At 40.4% G+C, this 23,938-nt stretch overlaps 1 protein-coding gene across 3 annotated transcripts in view; it reads left to right on the forward strand.

Moving 5' to 3' along the window:
• The window catches only part of C8H4orf19 (chromosome 8 C4orf19 homolog), an 83,196-nt gene that overhangs the window by 36,957 nt on the left and 22,301 nt on the right, over positions 1-23,938 (forward strand). Inside the window, exon 1 of one of the 3 annotated variants that reach the window (XM_058546868.1) lies at positions 11,690-11,791. The exons of the other annotated variants lie outside the window; for them this stretch is intronic. The gene's annotated coding sequence lies outside the window, so the exon portion shown is untranslated. Of the gene's footprint in view, positions 1-11,689; positions 11,792-23,938 lie in introns of those variants that run through there. 3 annotated transcript variants of the gene reach the window in all.

Genomic DNA, 23,938 nt, shown 5'->3' on the forward strand with positions numbered 1-23,938 from the left:
TGGGAGATTTGAACTGGATAATCTTCATTTTTCTCTTTAATTCAAAGCTCTATACCTGCCCCTCCCCATTTTAGTGTTGTTAAAGGGCTAGCCATATTCTTCTTTGGCACGTGCTAGAGGATACAAGTGACTTGGCTTTGCTACCAAGGTTAACATTGACTTGAGCTTAAATCTCTACCAGAGTTTGTAGCGCTTTCCTTTCTTTTCCCCCCACCAAGTTCTCCAGCCAAGCTTAATTCACTGAGATGGGTAAATATTAACTTTTAGGTCAGCATCACCGTGCGTCACAGGCCAGAGTCTAAACAACGGGGAACTTTAGTCTCTTCCTGGGTCCCCCTCACATGGACAGTGGAAGACAGAAACGCAGCCTCAGGTGTTTCTCTACAAATCGGTAGATGGTTGTGCCGCCGTATTCTCCTTCATTCGGTAGGATCCGATTATGTCTTTGTAGATATTACATGTTAATTTTTAATGATCAAAATAATCAGGGGAGTTCCACTGTTGATTATCAGATCTCTGTGTGTTCGTGTTCACAAGTACAGACACATATACAAAGAAATACAAAAACACACACATGTAGAGATCAAGGGACTGAGAAATTATTTAGTCCAAGCATATCAATTTATAAAAAAGGAAAGTGAATACCCAACATATTATTTACCAAAATCATATGGATGTTATTTTGAAAAAATGGTCACAAGTTAGCTCTCTATATACTATTACACTTTAAATTATTTTTTAATTTTTCATCAAAGTTATATAGTAGGGTCCAGTTTAAAGGACCTGCTAGTTATACGAGGTTTCTTAAGAAAAAGAACAGGTCCCAGCCCCCCTGCTCCTCATTTCCCCTTCCCCAGAAAAACCACTTTCAACTTTGCCTGGTTTTTACCTCTATATACCTTAATGGCAAGTAAATATTGCCAACTCCTGATTTTTTTTTGTTTGGGGCCTTGTGCATTGACTTTTCCCCATGGAAGAGGAGGACTCAGCTCTTTCTTCTCCTGGTCTGCGCTGTGTGCAGTCAATTCCCGTCCTCACAATATAGTTATGTCTCAGCTTTGGTTACAAAAATATTCAAAGTTTGTGTTATTATGACTATATATGCTATTCAGAAGTGAGGCATGTACTAAACTATTTTTTTATTACCAGCACAACTTATCTCTGGAGTTAATCATTTTCTTTTTATTTGTTTATTTATTTTTGTCTCTTTGTTTTTCTTGTGTGTCCATGTGTTTTTTTATGTCCTTACCATTCATTCAATACTGAAATATTTGCCCGTTGTCCAAATATTCTCTCAAGATGTTCCATGATTCTATCAGTTGCATGTCAGGTGTTGTGTCAATTATGTCAATTTCATGCTTCTCAAGAAGTGTCTCTCAGAGACTTCTGACCTGCTCATTCAGACTCGTGTTACACTGAGATCTCCTGTCATCAGCATCCCAGAGAGTCCCTTCACTTCTCTCCTGTGTTGGAGCTCCTGTTTCCTAGACCTCATGTCTTCCTTTTTCTTGTTTTATTCCCTCGTTTTCATGGACCACATCCTACAGTAGCTTCCTAAGAAAAAGTATATGGAGGTAAAAATTATTTAAGAACTTGTCTGTCTAAAAGGGTCTGCATTTGACCTCCCCGCTTGGTTGATAGAGATTGCATAGAGAGTTCTATGTTGGAAATCATTTTCACTCAATTTTTTTTCCTTCAAAATTTTGAAGTTGTTGCTCCGTTGTCTCCTTGTGCCCAGTATGGCTGTTGAAAAGTATACCACCATTCAAATTCCCAGTCCTTTACATATACCTGTATTTTCTTCTCTGGAAATTGACTGAATATTCTTTATCCTGGTGTTGTGAAATTTCACAATGATATACCTTGGTCTGGGGTTTTTTTTTAAATCCATTGTACTGGACACTCCATGGGCCCTTAAAATCTAGCCTCCAGTTTTGAGGAATTTTCTTGAATTATTTTGTTGATATTTTTTTCTCCTGGGAGTGTTGTGTTTTGTTTCACTTTCTAGATCTCCTTGGAATTCCTGGATTATTTATCTGCTTTTCCTTCTTCTCCTATTATCTATTTCTTTGTCTTTTTGCTCTAATTTCTTCAATTTTAACTTAGATTTCCTCAGTTGAGATCTTTATTTATGCTGGCATGTTTTTAATTTCTAAGAAATCTTTTTTGTTCTCTGATTGCTTTTTTTTAACAGCATCATTTTCTTGCTTCATGAAACAATCTCTTATCTTTATGAGTTTTTAAATAATTTTTGAAATTTTCTTTTTCTGCAGTAGTGCCTGATCCCTCCACATTGTTTCTGGTTTTCCTCAGCTATTTGATAACATGGGTGCTCTGCTCATATGTAACAGCAGGGGACTAAAAACTGAAGTTCTGAACAGGATCGTGGGGGGCGGGGAGGGAGTGCTCATTGATAGTGACTTTTGCTGTAGTGTTCCAGCTGAGCCACTTGTTAGGGAACTTCCAGTGTCAGCATCTTCTGGGCTTTCCTCATGGGTTGGTCAGATCCGCTAAGAAAACTCCCCCAAACTCTTGTCTGGAGGGTAAGGGCCTGGCTACCAGTGTTGGGGAGATGAGGGTGGGAAGTAGACTAGAGGAATCTCAGTATACTGTAAGCATATTTACTTAATCCTCCTGTCTTTATATAGTATCCCACCCCCAACAGTGCCTGCTATATCCCCCAATTCAGAGACCCTCTGGTTTCATCCTCACCACAGGACAAACTTGCAGGCTTCTGCTGAGGTGAAGGAGGGGCTGTCACCCAGGTACTTGCCGTAGGGGAAGGGCCCCTCTGCCTGAGGCACCTGCTCAGCCAATCTTGGAGGCTTTTAAGTGCCCTGCATGTCAGTTGGTGGTACTCATCTGTCCCCTTCCAGCTTCTAGTTCAGCTCTCTCAGGTCCACTGAGTGAGGGGCCACTCATCCACTTACTTTCTAGGTTCCAAAATGCTGTTATTGTCACCTCTTCCAGTTCTGTTATCAAAAAGATACATATGTATGTGTATATATATGTGTATATGTATACGTATATAATTATTTTAGTTTTAATAAAATTCAGGAGCAGGCCACAATTGATGAGTATGTTCAATCCACTGTCTTTACCTGATGTTCTACCAATACATATTAAATAAAGATGGTATTTACCAGCGTATTACCACGCAGAGGTCCAAGAACATGTAGTTATTCATTCTAATTAGTGATGAATTACAGGATTCCAATGTAAGATTTGTAAAATTGTTTATCAAAAAAAAACCTAATTCGCCTGTGAACATAAATTTTTCTTAACTCTCACTTCTTAGTATATCCGTTTAGCAATCATTCTAGGCTTAATTAACAAACATTTATTGCATACCTACTTTGTCCGTGGCACTGTAGCAGGCTCTATAGAGCTTCTACTCTTCTCTTTTCCCTGCCACTCTACTGAGAGGGAGATATGACATGGATGATTAAAATATGACTATATTTCATTTGTAAAATTCCTTAGGAATTTTTACAGGTGAGAGAAACAATTTCTTAAGCTGTTCCTACTATCAAGAACATGAATATTGGCATCTGTTATCTGCGACAGACATTTTGTAATTTTTTCTGCCGTTTCCTCAGTGGGGTGCAGCTGGCATTTTGAGCAAGGAGATTCTCGGTGTGCTGGACAAGCCCAAGCGTTACTGTTTGGTTAGGGCATAAGCATTAAATGCCATTAGTGTCCTCCTGTCATTGAGACACTAAAAATCAAGTCCCTTCCCACATTTCCAAATGTCCCTCCCACACTTCCAAGTGCAGTAACCGCCCTCCCCCAGAAAACCATGGATTTCTGCAATACCTTGGAATGGATCTCATTTCCATTTTACAGCAAAGATCATGGAGACTCTGAGAGGTTACGTAATCTCCTTATGCTCACCGTGAGCTGGTCAGTGCCGGCACCTGATTCGAAAATGAAGTCTAATTCCAGAGCTTGCTCCACCTGTCTGCTCCCAGTTGCTGAAAGAGTTCGAGGAGGTTGTATTAGTCAGCTCCAGCTGCCGTAACAAAATATCATAGACTCAGTGGCTAAAAAACAGAAATTTCTTCTCTCCCAGTTCTGAAGGCTGGAAAGTCCAAGATCAAGGTCCCAGCAGTGTTCGGTTTCTAGTGAGAGTCCTCTTCCTGGCTTGTAGACGTCCGTCTTGTTGCTCTGTCCTCACGTGGCCTTTCTTTGGTACATGTGGATGGAGAGAGGAAGAGGGAGAGCACGTGTCTGCTCTCTGGTGTCTCTTCTTATGAGGACACTAATCCTATCGGATCAGGACCCCACCCTTATTACCTCATTTAAACTTCGTTACTTCCTTGGAGGCCCCATCTCCAAATACAGCCAAAGGGTTAGGGCTTCAATGCATGAATTTGGAGGTAACACAAATATTCAGTCCGTAACAGAGGTTGGGGAATAAGAACAAGTCATTAGATTTGGTGACAGATTACAGATGACTTTTGTACAAACAGTTTTGGTACAGTGGTAGGGCCAGCAGCCATATGGCGACTGATTGAGTAGTAGATGCTTGAGGAAAATGTGGTGATGGTCTGTATCTAAGGGCAGTGAAAGATGGAGGGAGATGGGAGGGTCCACTGAGCAACATTCAGAGTTGAGAACCTGGTCATCAAAAAGTGTATATTTAGCAGCTAATACAATATATCCGATTAAGTGGAACATTTCTAACTCAAGAGGTTTGAATTTATTTTAAGATTATATCTAATGGTAAAGTAGCATTTATTGGATCTAGAGATAGTGGCACTTCTGAAATCTTCTCATTCTGTGGTCCTCTTAGTCCTATTACTTTGACTGAGACCCACCATTTAAAAAAATACATTTTACACCAACACCGTAAGTATACACACACATGCACACGTGAAACAAAATTTATAAAATTATATGTTCTGATTTCTATTGTTGCATAACAAACCACCCCAAAACTTGTTGCTTTAAAACAAAAACAAAAATTGCTCACACGTCTGCATTTCAGGCAGGGCTCAGTGGGGACATCTGGTCTCTGCTCCATGTGGCATTAGCTGAGGCAGCTCAACAGGGAATGGAGGGTCCATTCTCGAGATGGCTCACTCACATGGCTGGCAGTTTGGCACCAGCTGACAGTTGGAAGCTCAGCCAGAGCTGTGGGCCGGGGTCCTCTCCAGGGACTGCTTGGTTTCAAGAGCAAGCATCCGAAGAGGAGAAGGTAGAAGCGCATGGCATTTTTATGATCCAACCTCAGAAAACACGTAGTGTCGCTTTTGCCATATTCTGTTGCCCAAGGCAGTCACAAAGTTCCACCTAGGTTTGTGGGGAGGAGACAAAGACCCCGTGACTCAATGGGCAGAGTGTCAAGGTCACATTGCAAGAAGAATATGTAGAATGGGAGATATTATTTTGACCATCTGTAGAAAATACATTTTTCCACACTATGCTTACCTTGTACTATACTGTAGTACAAGCATTACATTCTGATATATTCTAGTCTACCTTTTTTTTTTAATACTGATGGTTACCCACTAAATTGTGCTGACAGTCCACTAACGGTTCACCATCCTCAGTTTGAAAAATACTATCCTGTGCAATTTTAAAAGGGGGACAGTAGTAAAAAAAATTCTCCTAAACATTGGTCAAGTGTTTTAATAACAATAAATATAGGGCTAATTAAAATATAACAAAAGATTTTTAAAAATTTGAACAAAATGAGGCTTGCCCTTTTTGCTTTTTAATAACTTAACTGTTCGTCAGAGCAAGACTTGACAGTCCCGGCTGAGTTCATTTTACAACTGAGTCAAAATCTTACGTATATCAGTGACTCAAACCAAAATAAAACCTCTAGTTATTATGGCAAACCATGTTTGTTTTGCACAAAATGAGTTTTATTCATTCTTTGTTTGTTCATTCAAAGAAAGTCTTTGAGTATGGACTCAAGGTCCTTGTGACAAGATCTCTGATTAAGTAAGCACATGGTACTGTGGAGGCCAGGGGAAGAGTGGTCTAAATTCTTGCTCCTCTGAGTGGGGTCTGTGGACCGATAGTATCTTTATCACTTGAGACCTTGTTGAAAAGACAGAATTGGGGGCCAACCCTAAACCTGTGGAATCAATATCTGCATATTAACAAGATGCCCAGGAGATTCTTGAGCACATTCAAGTTTAAGAAGTAGTGATCTAGGGCCGGCCCCGTGGCTTAGCAGTTACGTGCGCGCGCTCCGCTACTGGCGGCCCAAGTTCGGATCCTGGCGCGCACCCACGCACCGCTTCTCTGGCCATGCTGGGGCCGTGTCCCACATACAGCAACTAGAAGGCTGTGCAGCTATGACATACAACTATCTACTGGGGCTTTGGGGGAAAAAAGGGAGGAGGATTGGCAATGGATGTTAGCTCAGAGCCAGTCTTCGTCAGCAAAGAGAGGAGGATTAGCATGGATGTTAGCTCAGGGCTGATCTTCCTCACAAAAAAAAATAAAAAACTGTTAAAAAGAAGTAGTGATCTAAATCAGTGTTGTCCAAAGTGATTGGATCATGTTACCTATCAGTAAAAAATTTGGCATGAACTATATATTTATGTGTATGTTTGTATAATACACATATACTACTATACTAATATTTTATAAACAATATTTTACACCAAATAGACTTTTTTAAAAGATGAGATAAATATTGATAGGAGTTGTAATGTTTTTCTCCCAATCCTCCATGCTTCATCTTAGTAACTGCCAGAGGTACGAGTGCCCCATCTGGGAACCCACTGGCCTAAGTCACTCCAGGAGTTCAAGTAGCCCAGTCCTGAGTAAGTCGCACCAGCCAGACATACATGAATATTCTAATGACACGCTCTAGTGGAACAAACAATTCATGAAATGTCATATATTTAAAATCCTTTCCTTTCCTTAAAAGCAAATATTTGTTGACATATCTAACAGATCATTAAATTTTGGCTTCTTAGAAATTAATCACAGATTTTAAGGAACTGTGATAGCTAGTGTTGGTTGTAGGAAATGGGTAAACACATATTTGCCTGTGAGATAATAAATTGGCATGAACTTTTTTTTTTTAACTTTTTTTTTTTTTTTTTTGTGAGGGAGATCAGCCCTGAGCTAACATCCGTGCTAATCCTCCTCTTTTTGCTGAGGAAGACTGGCTCTGAGCTAACATCTATTGCCAATCCTCCTCCTTTTTTTTCCTTCCCCAAAGCCCCAGTAGAGAGTTGTATGCCATAGTTGCACATCCTTCTAGTTGCTGTATGTGGGACGCGGCCTCAGCATGGCCGGAGAAGCAGTGCATGGCTGGGCGCCCGGGATGCGAACCCGGGCTGCCAGCAGCAGAGCGCACGTGCTTAACCGCTAAGCCACCGGGCCGGCCCTGGCATGAACTTTTAATAGGACAGATTAAAAATGATCCAGAGTTTCCAGTTCAAAGGATTATAGCATAGCCATTAAAAATTATAAAGTACTTGTGTATTTTGATGTAGAAAATATTCGTGATATTATTTTAAGTAGAAAAAAAGGCTAGAAGTAACACTAAGTTAATGATGGCTATCTTTGAATGCTATTTGTTGCATTTTTGCTTCATCTGTATTTTCTAATTCTTCTGCAATGACCATGTATTATTTGTGTAATAAAACAATCACTAACAGTGACTTGACTGACACCCCTTTAGCCTTGTGTTCCTATCAGGCACAAAGAACAGTCCGTTCTTTGCAGACTTACTGGAGTTTGCCAGTCAGTCTTCGTGTAAGACTGCCTTAGTCCATTTGGGGTACTATAACAGAATACCAGAGACTGGGTGGCTTATAAACAACGCAAACATTTATTTCTCACAGTTCTAGAGGCTGGAAAGCTCAAGATTAAGGCACCAGGAGATTTGGTGTCTGATGAGACCTGCTTCCTGGTTCACAGATGGCCATCTTTTCCGTGTCCTCAAATGGCAAAAGGGGCAAGGAAGCTCTCTGGGTTCTCCTTTATAAGGCACTAATCTCCAATCATGAGGGTTCCACCCTTATGACCTAATCACCTCTCAAAGGCCCCACCTCCAGATAGCATCACATTGGGGTTTAGGTTTCAAGGTATGAATTTGGGGACACAAACATGAAGTGTATAGCAAAGACCAAAAGGAGGGTTATGTGTTATTTGTGTTTTCCTCTTAAACAAAAAGTACATACTCGTGTGTGTTATATACACATATATAAAACATTCCTGTCTTAGTTCAGGCTGCTATAACAAATTACCACAGACTGGGTAGCTTAAACAACAAACATTTATTTCTCAAGGTTCTGGAGGCTAGAAGTCCAAGATCAGGGCCCAGCTTGGTCAGGTTCTTGGTGAGGGCCCTCTTCCTGGGTATGTGCTCTCATGGCCTTTCCTTGGTGCCGATACACTGAGAGCAGGAGAGCAATCTCAGGTCTCTTCCTCTTATAAGGGCACTAATCCCATCATGGGGCTCCACCCTCATGACTTCATCTAAACCTAATTACCTCCCAAAGACCCCACCTCCAAATACTATTACACTGGGGTTAGGGCTTCAACCTATGAATCTGGGGGACACAAGCATTCAATCCATAGCATTTCCCTCACAGCTAAGTTAGCATTTACATTTCAAAAAGAGTGGCAGAGAGTAACAAGTGAAGTATACATGTCCTGCATTAGGTTTTCTCCATCATGAGGCCGTTTGAGAATAGGAAATGAATTCTTTTTTTTCCCCTCAGCACTAGTGGCCCTGGCTGTTTGTTTTGTTTTACTGAGGTCATACTAGTTTATAACATTGTGAAATTTCAGTTGTACATTATCAGGAAATGAATTCTTAATGTATTAGTTTTCTATTGCTGCATAACAAGTCACCCCAAAACTAGTGGTGTAAATCAACAGTAAACATTTATCATCTGTGACAATTCTTTGAGTCAGGAATTTGCGAGTGACACAATTGGGCCTTTCTGGCTTGGGGTCTCTCGTAAGGTTGCAGTCACATGTCAGCTGTGACTTTAGTCCTTGAGGTTTAACTGGGACTGGGTAATATAGTTCCAAGGTAGTGCAAGTTGGTTCCTCCTTCCAGAGCCTTCTCACTCTTAAGTGTCCTTAAGCAACTGGCTTCCCCCAGAGAAAGCAACTTGAGAAACCTTTACAGAAGCTGTAATGCCTTTCCTAAACTAACCTTGACAATCACATGTCATCACTTCTGCCACATTCTGTTGGTCACACAGGCCAGCCCTGATTCAGTGGGAAGCTGACTCCAGAAGGATGTGACGCCAGGAGGCAAGGATCACCGGGGGCCAGCTGGGAGGCTGGCTGCCACACCTCATAATCATTCTCAAATGATAATTTCTCATCTTTCACTTCTTAGTGAGGAAAGGGTTTTTAAATGAAATGAAAGTTAAATAGACCCTCTTCCTAAGTGTATCTAAGGCAAATGACTGACGTGATGTTGAGAGAGGCCAAAGCAATAGTCCCCCATGGAGAGCCCAAGAAGTGTGAATGGGCACAACGGGTTCCAGAAGAGGGTGAGGAAGGATCCTGGGTACTAGAAAAGGGAAGGGAAGCTGAAGGCCAAAGCACTTTAACCTCCTGCGTGATTCAAGGCATCCAGATTTAAGATGAGTAATTATAGGCACTGAATTTACAACTCCAAAATTTGTGCAGTCCAAAGAAACTAAAATTGGAGAAGAGAGAGAATAGAGGTTATTCATTTCAATTCTATAAACATTTGTATGTTTCCTCTGAGAGAAGAAAGGAATAGTGAGGGAGTAGTAATGCAGAGGGGGGGAACTAACGATGAATGAGCAGCTAACTGGGCTATGTACAGAATTGTTCCCAATTTTTATAGTAACCCTGGGAGGTAGGTAGTGTTACCCTCATTTAATGGGAGTAAAATTGAACCTAGAGGATTTATGGTCAGCCGTATAACCAGTTAGTAAGGGCCAAATTTAACTTTAAAATAAGTTTTTCTAGCATCTAAAAATAAAACTGAATTGGATCAAGTGTAGATAACGGCAGCCACAGGAAAGTTTGAGGTGGGTGAGAATTAGCCACTCTCCAACATCATCCCTGCCAGGATATAATGAAAGCAAGTCTCAGACAAAGTTCTCCACACATATGTTTTTAAACCACATTTATTAGCAAGCAGGCACAAAGCGGTAGTATATCAATCTGTTCTGTAAACTTGAAATCCCAGTCCTCTAACTTTTTAGCTTCTCCTACCACCACCCTGCAGAAAAGAGACTTGAGTTAGACATGACGATACTCCAGACATAGGATTCTGTTCCTCTTATAGTCAGCATCAGGCACCAGAAGTCATGTAATCCAATGACAGGTCACAGGACCAGGAATCCAGCTTCATGCAACATGCCTACGGGTGTAGACCGAAGGCTTCACTAGATTCTTTTTCCCGCTTCATGCAGGGCTAGGGAAGCCTTCTGAATATCTTGAATCCCGCAAGTAATGTTACTTCTAATATTTATTTTCCTGATTAATAAGCCACTAATTTCACCAATGAAAACCCATTTCTGCCATTCATTAATTCATAACTTAATCAATGGACAGCTGTAATTGTATTTAGTAACCATATATACTTCTATATATGGTCTTTAGATGCTAGTTGATCACCCCTGAAGTGTAAATTTCTGACTACCTCTAGGGTTTAATAAACTAAAACCTACATTTATATCATGCTGTTTTTTTTGGGGTTTTTTGTTTTTTTGTGTGTATGTGTGAGGAAGATCAGCCCTGAGCTAACGTCCATGCTAAGCCTCCTCTTTTTGCTGAGGAAGACTGGCTCTGAGCTAACATCTATTGCCAATCCTCCTCCTTTTTTTTTCACCCCAAAACCCCAGTAGGTAGTTGTATGTCACAGTTGCACATCCTTCTAGTTGCTGTATGTGGGCCGCGGCCTCAGCATGGCCGGAGAAGCGGTGCGTTGGTGCACGCCCGGGATCCGAACCCGGGCCGCCAGTGGCAGAGCGCGCGCACTTAACCGCTCAGCCACGGGGCCGGCCCCTGTATCATGCTGTTTATGGTGAAGGAAACTAAGGACATCAAAGCAAAGGAGACCTGTAAATTCTTAGCCCAGTGAGTGGATGCAAGTGAAGCTAAGTTGAGGACTGACAACTTCAGTCACATTGGAACCCAGTACCATGTTGTTTTATGTGTAGTTATCGTCACATTGCTTCATGTGTTGGATTTGGCTTCTTAACCAGATTATAAAATTCTTGGAGAGAGTGAGTCATATATTATTTAATTTATCCACAATGACTAGCACAGTGCTAGGTACATATAGATATAGAATAAATACTTTTTAATTATTAAAATTTACTGTAATATCTTAAAAAATACTTAGGCCTAAGGATTCCCTATTTGCTTTGAAATTCTAAAGTGCTTTAATGCACTAAAAACCTAATGACATTAAAAAACTGCCTGATTCGCTTGAAATGACTCAGTGCAATTTAGGATTGCAGTGAATGATGGAATACATTTTGTATAGTTTTTTTTTTTCTCGTGTCAGTTCACAGCCTCAGTTCCAACATGTCTTAAGCTTCATCCGGGGATAAGCATAAAGTATGAACCATAATATACCAATATAGATGCTGATATTTGGCTTCATTTCAGAATTTTTAAAATTGAGTTTGTCCATTTCCACCGAATTTAATTATGTCGAGCATCAACTCCAGGAGATGGAAGTTAGCACTGGGTTTGTTTTTCTTCCAGGTACTGCTGGAATACCGATGGCTGAAGAGCACTGTCGTGTTTGACGCTGAGGAGCTTTGACTGAAGGGATTTCATGGTTTCACTCTTGTCCTGGGTGGGAAGGGTACACAGCTCCTCCTATTGAACGTGTAACCCCTGCACCTTGGCGGGCTGCAGCGAGTGCTGTTTGGCTTTGTTAAGCAGTAGCCATCAGCCACACAGCCGACCTGCAGCCACACCTGAGCCAAGAGGGCCCAGGGCTGGGGTTTTTTAACCATTGCACAACTGTGTCAAGTTCTAAGAACCTGCTAGAATTTTAGCCTTGGGATGTAAGCTTTTGAGGCACCTCTTTGGGGAAAAAGAAAGGAGAAAAACCAGCAGAATAGCTGCAGTGAGGTCAGAAGCCTGGTGAAATAAGAAAATGCTTCAGAAAAAATACAACCAACCAACCCAGTTCCTCCTGCAATTGCCCAGCGAGAGAAAGAAGCCCGTATTGAGTCACCAGTGTTCTCCTAGGCAGGAAATCTGCTCACTATAGTCTGCGGAAGGAAGAGTTTGCAACTGAATTAGAAAGACTGATCCCGTAAATTTACTTTGCATTTTTTCCAAATTCACATAAAATGGTATAGCAGTGTGTCTTCAAATTTAAAACTACTATAGTTTAAGGAACTATTCTCATGAACAGTTTTAGCCCTAGTCTACATTATGTAAACTCCACCAGGAGAGAAAAACCTCCTACTTTGTTCCAGCTTAAATTTACACATATGCATGCAGACACACATGCACACACACACACATTTTATTATTACCTTTAAAAGTTCAATTTAGGTAATCTGGTTCAACGTTCATGGTTTGAGATTTTAATTCTGACAACTAGTCATATTTGGTTTATCATATTTTGTGCTCTTTTTCATTTTAGAATGCTTTCTGCCCAGGAATCTAGTTTGAGTTTTTATTAAATATGATGATATAGCAGCTTGAACTTAAATCTCTGAATCTGAGTAATGCTAACTTTAACAATACATTACCGAAAGTCCCTATACCTTAAAATGTTTCTAGTCTAAATTCTGTGATTACCCAGAAACACATATCGAGTTGTCTTCAATAATGTGCCACATAAATATATTTATTATAGATCTGGGTACTTTAGATTATAGCCATTAATTCTTTTCTTTTAATATTCCTAGCTTCGAAACTCTTATGTATTTTTTCCTTTGTATTTTCTACCCGACCACATGATCGTGTATTATTGATGCTATAAGTATCTTATATCTTCAGGCTACGTCGGACTCCTGGTGGCTCTATTATACCTTCTGTACTTGAAACGCTTAGTATATGCTGAAACTGTCTGTGGCTTGTCGCTTAATCCTTGGTTTCCTTGAAATCCAGAATAAAGAATAGGGTTTATAAAAGCATATAAAACAAAAGGACAAGTGAGGTATTAGAATCTCTGACTTCCTTGAGATTTGATCTGGTTAATAACTATCACAAGTGGGCTGATCTTTTTATTCTTGGAAGAAAATACTGTATTCTGGAGGGGGACAAGTGGAATCAGTTCAGCCTCTTTCCCTGCCCCTTTGGAAGGCAGGAGGAAGCTGGCCTCTTCATAGGTGTTTTGTCTGTGGCCCCCCCAGTTAACCTTGAGTTGATTTGAAAGGAGGGAAGAATGTGATGTACTACATGCAACAGCTACTATTAGGTGTGTGCCCAGGCGGTGTGCTAGACACATTCCATGGACTAAATCCTTTAGTTCATTTAATACAACAAGCCTAGATGGGTATCATTATCCCTATTCCATATATTTAAAAAATAATGTAAGCCTTTTTATATTTGTATTGTTTTCTTTGTTTTTTTAAATATCTGCTTCAAGGAAAAAAAAAAAAAAAGGAGATAAGGATCTAAAGAGGGCTAGAATCCCAAAAGTAATGATAAATGTTCTCAGGCCGCATATTTTTGAAAGATCGAAAACTCTTTAAAAGATTTTACCTTTTATCCCAACAAGATACTCCCAAAACGACTGTTGCCTGTGCATATTTCACAGGAGGTAAATGAGTCTTCCTAACTTCTAGCCCATGAATCTGACATAAAATATTGACTGTTGGAAGATATCCTTTGGGTCTGTGCTAAAACTCTGGTTACAAATTTACCTTCCCTTTTTCTTTTTTTTGATATTTCCTCTGAAGAGATGAAAATAGTGATCCGTGGGAGCCAGGTAACCATCTTTCATATACTCGAGAAGTCGGATTGTGACTGGGCTTGTTCTCAAACTCACTCTTCAGTCAGTCTCATTTGAAAATTGCTTCTCTGTTGGAAAGGAAGCAGCTCGCCTGACTGACCCATATGTGTCAAGAAAAGGAAAGTTTTACAGTGACTCAGCCATCATCTTAATGAGAAACAGTTATTCTGCACCTGCTGTATTTGAGGCATTATTCTAGGAGGTTTGCAGGCATTATCTCTAATCCTTATAACAATCCTAGGAATAGTATTGTCCCCATTCTACAGGTGAGGAACCTAAATACAGTAGTCTCCCCTTATCAGTGATTTCACTTTCCGCGGTTTCAGTTACCTGTGTTCAACCACAGTCCAAAAATATTAAATGGAAAATTCCAGAAATAAACAATCCATAAGTTTTAAATTGTCTGCCATTCTGAGTAATGTGATGAAATCTCTTGCAGCTCCACTCTGTCCTGCCCAGGATGTGAAGCGTCCGTTTGTCCAGCGTATCCACACTGTATCCACTACCCACCCGTTAGTCACTGAGTAACCAACCGTTTGGGTTATCAGCCTGACTGTCTCAGTATCGCAGTGCTTGTGTTCAAGTAACCCTTATTTTACTTACTGATGGCCCCAAAGTGCAAGAGTAGTGATGCTGGCAATTCGACTATGCCAAAGAGAAGTTATTAATCTCTTACTGTGCCTAATTTATAAATTAAACTTTATCATAGGTATGTATGTATAGGAAAAAACATAGTATACATAGAGTTCATTACCATACACGGTTTCAGGCATCCATTGGGGTCTTAGAATGTACCTGTATCCCCTGCAGATAAGGAGGGACTCCTGTACCGCCTCCAAGTCACATGACTATGCTGAGGTCATTTTCTCCCTCACCTCTTCTTCCTCTACTGGGAGCTTAAGGCCAGACAGCCCGCTCCTTGAGATTGATTAACTCACAGCAGGGGAAGTTGGGCCTTAGGGTCACTGTTAATTGGAGGTTAGTGATGTGTGGCCAGAGGAAAATTGTCTGAGAAATGCATTTGCCCTTCAGTCTCAGAACCCTGAACCCTTGTGCGGGAGCCAGCCAGGACTGGCTGTGGAATTTTGGAATTTCAGAAATTTTGTGAGATGATAATAAAAATTAAATTATATTAAAGTAAAATTAAATTATATTGAAAACAAAATTAATAAAACTCATCACCTTCTAATTATTTTACTATGTTCTTGAGGGTATTTACATCTATTGAATCTGTGTGATAGAAATACGGTACATCTCTTTCCAACTTTGTATTCAGTGACATAACATTACTAGCTTGAAATCAGTCATGACGGGAGGATTCACACTGTGGAAATTGGCAAATGCTATGAATTGGGGCTCGATTTAATGTTTTTTTGCATGACTACACTTAAGAATATGATGAAGAACGTGTTAACATGAATTAAACGTAAACATTTGCTGAGTCTGTAGCTCATGAGACTAACATAAAAAAAAACTCCTAAAGAAATTTTTCTTCCAGTATTCAAAAACTATTATCTGATTCAGCAAAAAATTTGCTCATGTCACTAGCAAACAAGTGAAATTCCAACATGTGTTCATTGTTTCACTTTTGTCTAACTTGTTAAAACTTAAACAAAAATATCAAGTACATCCATGTAGGAACTGTACTTATTTATCAGTTACAATCATAGGTTGACTATAGATAGAAGAGTCCAGCAAAACTCAGTTAAAGCATTCTGTGAAAATCAGTTGTCTATACGGAATTTATAATAAAAAGAAAGTATTGTTTATTTGATATTATTTATGAACTGTGTGCTACACACCCTTTATTTGTAATAAAAATTTTTTTCCTGTGGAACTGGTTGTTAAACATTTGCCAGCACACCACTGCCTGTGAGGCATAACTGATCTGCAAACTTTGCACCTGCCAGAACCACAGAGCAAAATTCATGCCTTTCCCCAAAACACTGGCACCATTTTGAACATAGGTGAAATAGGAACACAGCTTTTTATCCCGTTGTTAAACAAGAGAAGCTAAAAAGCATGCTAACTTCTTCTGGTGTTGAGTTTTCTGCATTAATCCACCAGCAAGAGGGAATACTATCAAGAAGACTTCAAACTACCCAAAAGTGGGTTACAGATAAATGTCTCCTGAAATGTCACGCGTTTTGTTGCTGTGTAAACATGTACCTTTTTTTGCTAGTAAAGACTATAGGATCCATTTCCAGCTATCTCTGGCTTAAGCGGTAGGCTTTTTTCCCCCAAAGACAGTACGTTAATACACTTTACGTGTTAGTATATCAAGCTAAGAAAACATTAAGAATTGAAAAATTGGGAATTTAAGCCGGTCTCATGTTTACTGAGTTGAGTGAATTAAAAATAGGTTAAGAGCTTATCAATTTCTGGTTTTATTTTACTTCTGCTCTGTCCCACTATCTAGAAATATTCTTGTGATCAGTGGATTGTCACACACATTTTTTTATGCTCAGTTGCTTAAATCTACTTTAATTGGTTTTGGACTGTTTCCACAAACTGTGTTTCCGCGTTACATTCCACACTGCAGAAGGTGGGGCTGTTCTGTTGATTTTAGTTTATAAATAAGCAAACTCTCTGTGACCAAACTTTTTGACTTTCTTTGAGCAAAATTTAATATGCAAAATTTTTGAGCACTGTCCTCCTTCCCATCTTACTCTTATGGCCATCGAATATTTGTTAATGATGAAAATGAATGAATGAATGAGTGAATGAAAGAAAGAAAAAAAGAAAAAGAACAACAATTAGGGACCCTTCCAGTATTTTCTGGAAAAGTGCTTATGTGGTATTAGGAATGCTTGAGTGAAAGGGATAAAAATAATAACTGGGCAAGTTATATTTGATTCAGGTTTGAACAGTCATCTAATGGAGACAAATCGTGTCTGCAAAGTTCTTGGTTCCCTTAGGAAAGTAGATGGATTGCCAAGTAATGGTGGGAAATACTTACAGTGCACATTTCCCTGGTGATTATTAGGAAGAATTTCTTTCGGGTTTTGATATCAAGAATACTTCAGGTTGTTTATTTTCTTGGGATGTCTATTTTACCTAATTCATCAGAAATGATGCTGAAAGGAAACCTTGACAGAGTTTTGGGTCTCTTGGGATTTTGTTGTTGCTTGGAGGGAAGCAATGTTGTCTTTTTCATAAAAGTGGCATTTAAGGAAGCAAGATGAGATAGGTAGTCCATACAGAAGTAGCAACCTTATTTTTATGTTTGAAAATCATGCTCCAGGAAACATATAATTTAAATCCAAGGTCATTGGCTGCAGTCTGATCAGAATAGATAGATAATACTTTTCCTAGAGGACAGACACACAACATTGATGTTATGGCCTCATGAACTCTGGGAATTTAACTCACAAGAACCCATGTCCAGGAAGGTCCTGGGGTATCCATTCTGGTGTGGCCACAGTTGGGGCCTTGACTAGAGTCAGGTGTCTTCTTAACCTTGAAGCCATTCTTTGAACACTACTTCCTTTAATCAGACCATAGTGTCCTGAATCTAATAGTATGAGGTCAGATTTTTAGGACTAGTCAGTTAATAAATATTTACTGAGCACCCATCCTGTGCTTGGCACTGGGCTGAATACCAAGTAGCCTCCTTATGGAATTTACGTTCCAGCATAGAACAGCCAGAAATGGGTGAAAATTCTTTCCTTTAGTCAACTAAAATCAGTTGAATGGGAGAGAGGAAAGGGGCACTATCGTCGCCACTTTATGGGTGAGAAAATTGTTGTCCTCTGCCTGAGTTACTTGGCTGAGTCCACAGTTACAAGTGACAGAGCTAAGACTGGAGCCACGTATCCTGGGACTTTGGGTTCTAGAAGTAGAGTGTGGTAGCATCAGGGTCAATCACAGCTCAAATCTTGGCTCCACCACTTGCTGGCTACAGAATATAAGGCAAGTTTCTTAATCTCTTTAACCTTTGCTTCCTCCCCTATTAAATGGGCTTAGAAATAGTACCTCCCTCCTAAGGTTGTTGTGAGGGTTAAATGAGATAACACACATAAACTGTTTGGCTCATAGTAAGCATTCAAGAAATATTTATTAGTATCCCTTATGAGTAATAGGCACCAAATCAGATTCTGTGGTTACAAAACTGAATAAGACACAGCACCAGCCAGGGAGACAGACATCTATGTAACTGACCACATGGCCATGGGATAGGCTCTGAGTAAGCAGTTGGCACAGTGCTTTGATGGTTGGGACCATCCAAATGGCTGGGACCATTTGGAGTTGGGGACCAGGGGTCCAAAAGGCTCCACAGAGCAGATCACAATGGGACCTTGACCTGGGAGGTAGTATTTCACTCACCTTGAAAGGGTGAGCCCAGCTAAGGAGATGCAATTGTATTAGTTATCTATTGCTGTGTAACAAATTACCTCTAAATTTAGCAGCTTAAAATGACAGACATTTGTTATCTCGCAGTTTCTGTTGGTGAGGAACCCGGCACAGCTTAATAGGGTGCTTCTGGCTCAAGGTCTCTCATGAGTCCAGTTATCGGCCAGGGCTGCAGTCATCTCCAGACTGGACTGGAGCTGGAGAATCTGCTTCTAAGGTCGCTCAGGTACCTGCTGGAAGGCCTGCGAAGATCCACTTCCAAGTTCGCTCACATGGTTGCTGGCATGCCTGGGTTCCTCCTCATGTACTTTGTTTATCCTGTAGAGCTGGACTCATCACTTTTTCTGTAGAAGCCTAGAGAGTAAATATTTTAGGCTTTGCAGATCATACAGCATCTGTTGCAACTACTCTACTCTTCTGTGTAGCGTGAAAGCAGCCACAGACAACACATACATGAATGGGCAAAGCCGTGTTCCAATAAAACTTTATTTACAAAAAACGTGGCCTGATCCCGCCTCTAGATCTCTACAAGGACAGCAGCATGGTTTAGCAAAATAATACTGGCAGTCAGCTCCTCAGGGCTTCAGTTCCCGATCTCTAATCCATGTGGCTCAGATTAATATTTTCTTAGGTCCTTCCCACCCCACAAATGCTGTGATTTTAAATTTAATCTTTATTCACAGCAGTTTAATAGCCATTTATTTGTTCTCTCTGTCTCTCTGTTTAAAACTAATACCTTAACCAGGGTGTCAAAACACTTTATAAATCTCACGTAGAATGGGAGAAATTTAGCCAAGGGCAACTTAATCAACACACACACTTGTGCCTCAGACCCAGAGCCCCATGTTTCAGTTTTGAGAATCTGTTGAGTGTCACTACACTGCCTGCCTGGGCCTGGTGAAGAGTATTGTGGCTGTAACTTCCCTGAGCTCCCGTTCATAAATGAACTGACAGCATGACAGCTGCAGTGATGTGGCCCCTGGGTTCTGCCTCACTCCGTCCTCTCCTGTCCCCCTCACCTGCCATTGATAAATGAACATGTGCGAGTTTGTACATCTGAGACAAATCTCTTATGCTGTGTATGTGAGAAAATTGAGACAGAATAGGACTTTATTAAATAGAAAAGATAATATCCAAAGGGCATTAGGGCTCCTACAAATTTCCGGGATGACCGTCAGCCATTGCTTCTGGGCTGCTGATGCTAAGAGAGACACAGCTTGCTGCCTCCGCTCCGGAAGAGCTTGTGCTGCAAAGAGAGAAAAAAGATTAACTTAATAGGAGTTAAAAACTCTGCTCTGTGGTGCAGGGTCTTTAACTGTTTGGGAAAGGAGGATTTCTGCCCTGGACAGGTCATTGCTGGGCGAGTTCTCCTTGCTCTTTACCTGGAGTTCTGAATTTGAATAGCAGTGATGCCTGTGGATCCAGCATTTCCTAGTTTGTGATGGAGAAACAGCCTCCTGGCTGGTCTCTAACTCCTGGACCCCATAGATCTTCTGTACTTCCTCAGAAGAAGATGAAAAAATGGAAAGGCAAAGAAAATCAAAATCGTCTCACACATTACAATTATGTAATGTCTATAGTCAGCAGTGTGGACTCTGAACTTGGAGGCTGCGAGGATGACTTTACCAAAAATGGAAGGTTCCAAAAATGTTAAGCGATAGAGAGGAACGGTTAATTCACTGGCAGAGGGTCACCCTTGGAATAATTTGTGGCCATTTAAAACAGTCATGGACCTTATTGTGTTGTCATGGAAAAGGCTACAGATATAATGTTAAGTGGAAAAAAGCAGGTTGTCAAGTTGTTCATGTATTGTGTAAAATTGGTATGCAGATGGACATAAACTAAAACAGATCCTGGGAAAAAATTTAACACCTAACACAAGGTTAGGTTGCTATGATGATGGCTGAACTTTTTCCACTCTTTTCCCAAACTTTGTGTGCTTATATGTATATGTGCATGTGTGTGTATAATTGTATCTATTTTTATATATGTAATTATATATAAATCTGTATACATACAAATATCCTTTTTTAATGAGAAAAGTTCTTATTTTAAGCATTTTGAAAAGATTGGAGATAATTTGTGAGCAGAGCAGATGCAAAAGAAAAAAGTTCTTGTCGTTAAAAAAAGTACTTAGAATTTGGACATTCAAGGACTAAACTTTAAAATCCGTCAATAGATGAGTGAATTTTACACTCAAACTGCAGATAATTGTGCTTTACTAAGTAACTAGGTTCTTTCTGTTTTGTGTAGAGATCTTAGATATAAATCACGGTTTTGTTTTCCTTGGTTTAAATGACATTCCACTTTGATCATTGCTTCACACAATGAAAAGATACTTCCTCGTGCGAAGTAGTGGTTAACTTCTCATAACCTCGACAACAAAGGGGCCCCTGTGCGAGGACACAGGAATTCCTCTTGGAATACGGGGAAGGCCCCCAGCTGAATCGTATCCAAGGAAGATGTTGCAAAGCTTGCAAAGCTTGCTCGGGGAAAGGAGCCCAGCTGGAGATCTGTTCTTTCTATTCAGATGTTGGCCCTGCTTGGGGGTGGGGGTGGGGGAAACCCATAAAAGAAAACCCAAAAACAAGCCTGAATGCATTTACAAATTGCAAGGAAAAGTTAATGCTGGCAGCCAGTGTTGGTGCCAACTCGGGCTTATCATATTTAGAACTTAACTCCACTTGGAAAGAAACTTTTTCTTCTCATGGAAGTTAAAGAAGGTAACAGAGATGGACTGTCCACTCTGTGGAAGAAACTCTGAGTAAAAACCTGTCTGTGGATAAGTTACAGGCTGGCTCAATTCACCGGACTGCCTCTCCTCTTGGCCACAGGAGTCCAGCATGTTGCCACCAGTTGTTATTATGAACTGTGAAGCTCATCAAGTCAGGCCCTTAGCGTGGCATTCATGGCCCCGCCCCACCTAAGCCCAGCCCACCCTTGTGAGTTTCTCTCCTACCATGCTGTCTGTTCCACCGCCCACTACCCTTCCCCTCCAGCCACCTGCCTCACATCATTCAACTCGTCCTAGACCGTGGGGGGCTTTATAGAACGACATACAGTACCTGCAAGTGGGTCTGGCATGTCCTGGGCCTTCAGTAAATGTCTGTGCCCTTTCCCCTTCTGCCCTTTGCCCTTCTTTGAACAGAAATTTCCCTTCCTGTGATAGGTACTTAATTCCTGGTCAATGATAGATCCTTTAACAAAAGCCAGAAAACAGGGTAGTGAGGAGCAGAAATGAGAGGTAAGGAGAGCCAGCCCTCTTCTCCACTGAGAGAAGACTTCTCTCACCAGCCTACTTCTTGAATGTTGGAGATTCAGAACAATTTTTGTGCTCCTGCCACCTGCTTATCTTGACCCGTACATTATCTATACACCTCATGTCTAAAAAAACAAAGGCCCAGAGAGGTTGAGAGATTTGCTCGAGGCCACACAGCTAATAAGCAGTGGAGCTAGAATTCAAACTCAGGAGTTTCTGAGTTCTCCAGAACAATCCCCTCTTTCCACTCTGCAAAAGTACTTTCCCAAAGAGAGACTTCAGGTCACCAGGGATTTGCCCCCAATATCTGTGGGTGGTCAGACAGTGTCAGGAAATGTAAGAAATACCCCTTCCTAGCTACAGGGGTGGCTCCAACTGAAAACTTCTAACAGAGTAAAAATTCCATTCCACATACAGATAATTTAGCTGGTTAAATATCAAGCTCTGCAAGGCTCTATTTACTAAGAGACCTGTGGAATGTGATCCCTTCAGGGGGTTAATATCCTTGAAAACGCTGTAAAAATCTCCGTTTAAGAACCTCCAAACCAGGACCATCCAATAGAACTTTCTGCGATGAGGAAAATATTCTGTCTACACTGCCCAATATGGTAGCCACTAGCCACTGGTGGCTTTTGAGCACTTGAAATGTGGCTGATTGGTATAACCAAGGAGCTGAACTTTTAATGTGTTTAATTTTAAGTAATTTAAATAGCCACATGTGGCTAGTAGTTACCATATTGGACTGCACAGCTCTAGAATATTCTGAAAGGTTGATTGCTGGTCCCCACATTTTCATAATGCTTTGCCTATAAGCTCCATTATATCACTGGATCATAATCATTTGCTTATGTTTTGCCCACCTCTTTACATTGTAAGCTTTCTTTCTTATTATCCTGCTATGATCATCTACTAGCACATGGCCTGGCCCATGGCACTGGGTGTTCAATAATTAATGTAGGTTAAATAAATGGATGTGAGTCAGCTTTTTCAGAAGCATCATTGTTATTGCTGGTATCATCTAGTTTACCCTTTTTCATGACTTTGCTCTTTTCCCTAGGTTGGTCCCAAATCTTCAAATGAGGCCCAGACTGCTTCCTTGTGAGCACATTTTTCTTTCCTCAAAGGAAATCACTTTTTTAGCTGATTTTTTTTTTCTTATTTGCCTCTGTTTCTCTAAATGAGTGTTTCTATTACCATTTGATTTTTTTTCAGTTTTAGACAATATCTTCCACTATTGAAGCAGGTGATTCAGCTCCCACCCCCTGCCCCACCACACATAGGAATATTCCCACTCCGCACTGAACCCTCTCTGGTTTTAGTTAGATGAATATCTGCTATTTGTTATAGCTATGTCAATGCTGTTCACAGCTAAGCCAGGCAGAGAATTGTAATTATATTTCCTTTCCTGCAAGCTTTTTCTCTGGAGGTAACAAATGGCTCATTTTTTCATTTGTTCAGTGTTCTGCTTACTTACCGCTGATTCAACCCCAAATTCTTTCCTTCTTGTATAAATCTTTCCCTTTAGGACACTTCAGTTATTCTATCAATTTCATCTCTTATAAGAAAACTGCCCTCAGCCTTCTTCCCTTCTCCACTCTGCATGAGCTGGCCTCTCGGCTGTGCACACTGCTGGCATTCTGGGATCTCCTGTCACCATCGTCCTGGGGGATACCTTTGTCTCTCTCTTGTGTTTAATGCCCTATTTCCTTGTGTCCCTTGCCTTCCCCTCTTGGTTTACTCCCTTGTTTGTTTATTACATCTTCTAATAGCCTCCTTCCCAGGAGGGGAAGGTATATGCATGGTAAATTTTTTGAGACCTTTCATATTTGAAAATGTCTGTATCCTACCCTCTCACTTAAGTGGTAATTTGGCCAATTAAGTGAGAAATTGGCCAAGTTTAGAATGATTTGTGTGTGTGTTTAGAAGTCTAAAACCATTCTGATCCCCAGCTCTTTGTACATGATCTGTTTTTCTCTTTCTAGAAGAGATCTGTGAGATCTTTGCTTTCTCCTCGGTTCTGAAATATCACAATGGTGTGTCTTGAGGTTGAGTCTGTTTTTATCTATTGTGTTGGGCACTTGGTAAGTGCTTTCATCTAGAAATTCATGTCTTTCAGTTATGTGAAATTTTCTCAAATTGTTTTCTTAATGAATTCATCCCCTCCGTTTATTTGTTTTTTGGAGGTTTTGGATTTTCTTTGAAACTCCTTTTATTTGGATATTGGACCTCCTGGACTAGTCTTCTAATTTTTTTTATCTTTTCTATTCAATTTCCTACATCTTTATCTCTTTTGCTACTTTATATGAGATTTCCCCGTCCTTTTCTTCTAGACTCTCTATTGAAATACTCATTTTTCCTGTCTTTGTTTTAATTTCCAAGAGCTTTTTTTGTTGTTGTTTTCTGATTTTTTTTTTTTTAATAGC

This window comes from Diceros bicornis, chromosome 8 (assembly GCF_020826845.1).
Source record: "Diceros bicornis minor isolate mBicDic1 chromosome 8, mDicBic1.mat.cur, whole genome shotgun sequence".
NCBI lineage: Eukaryota > Metazoa > Chordata > Mammalia > Perissodactyla > Rhinocerotidae > Diceros > Diceros bicornis.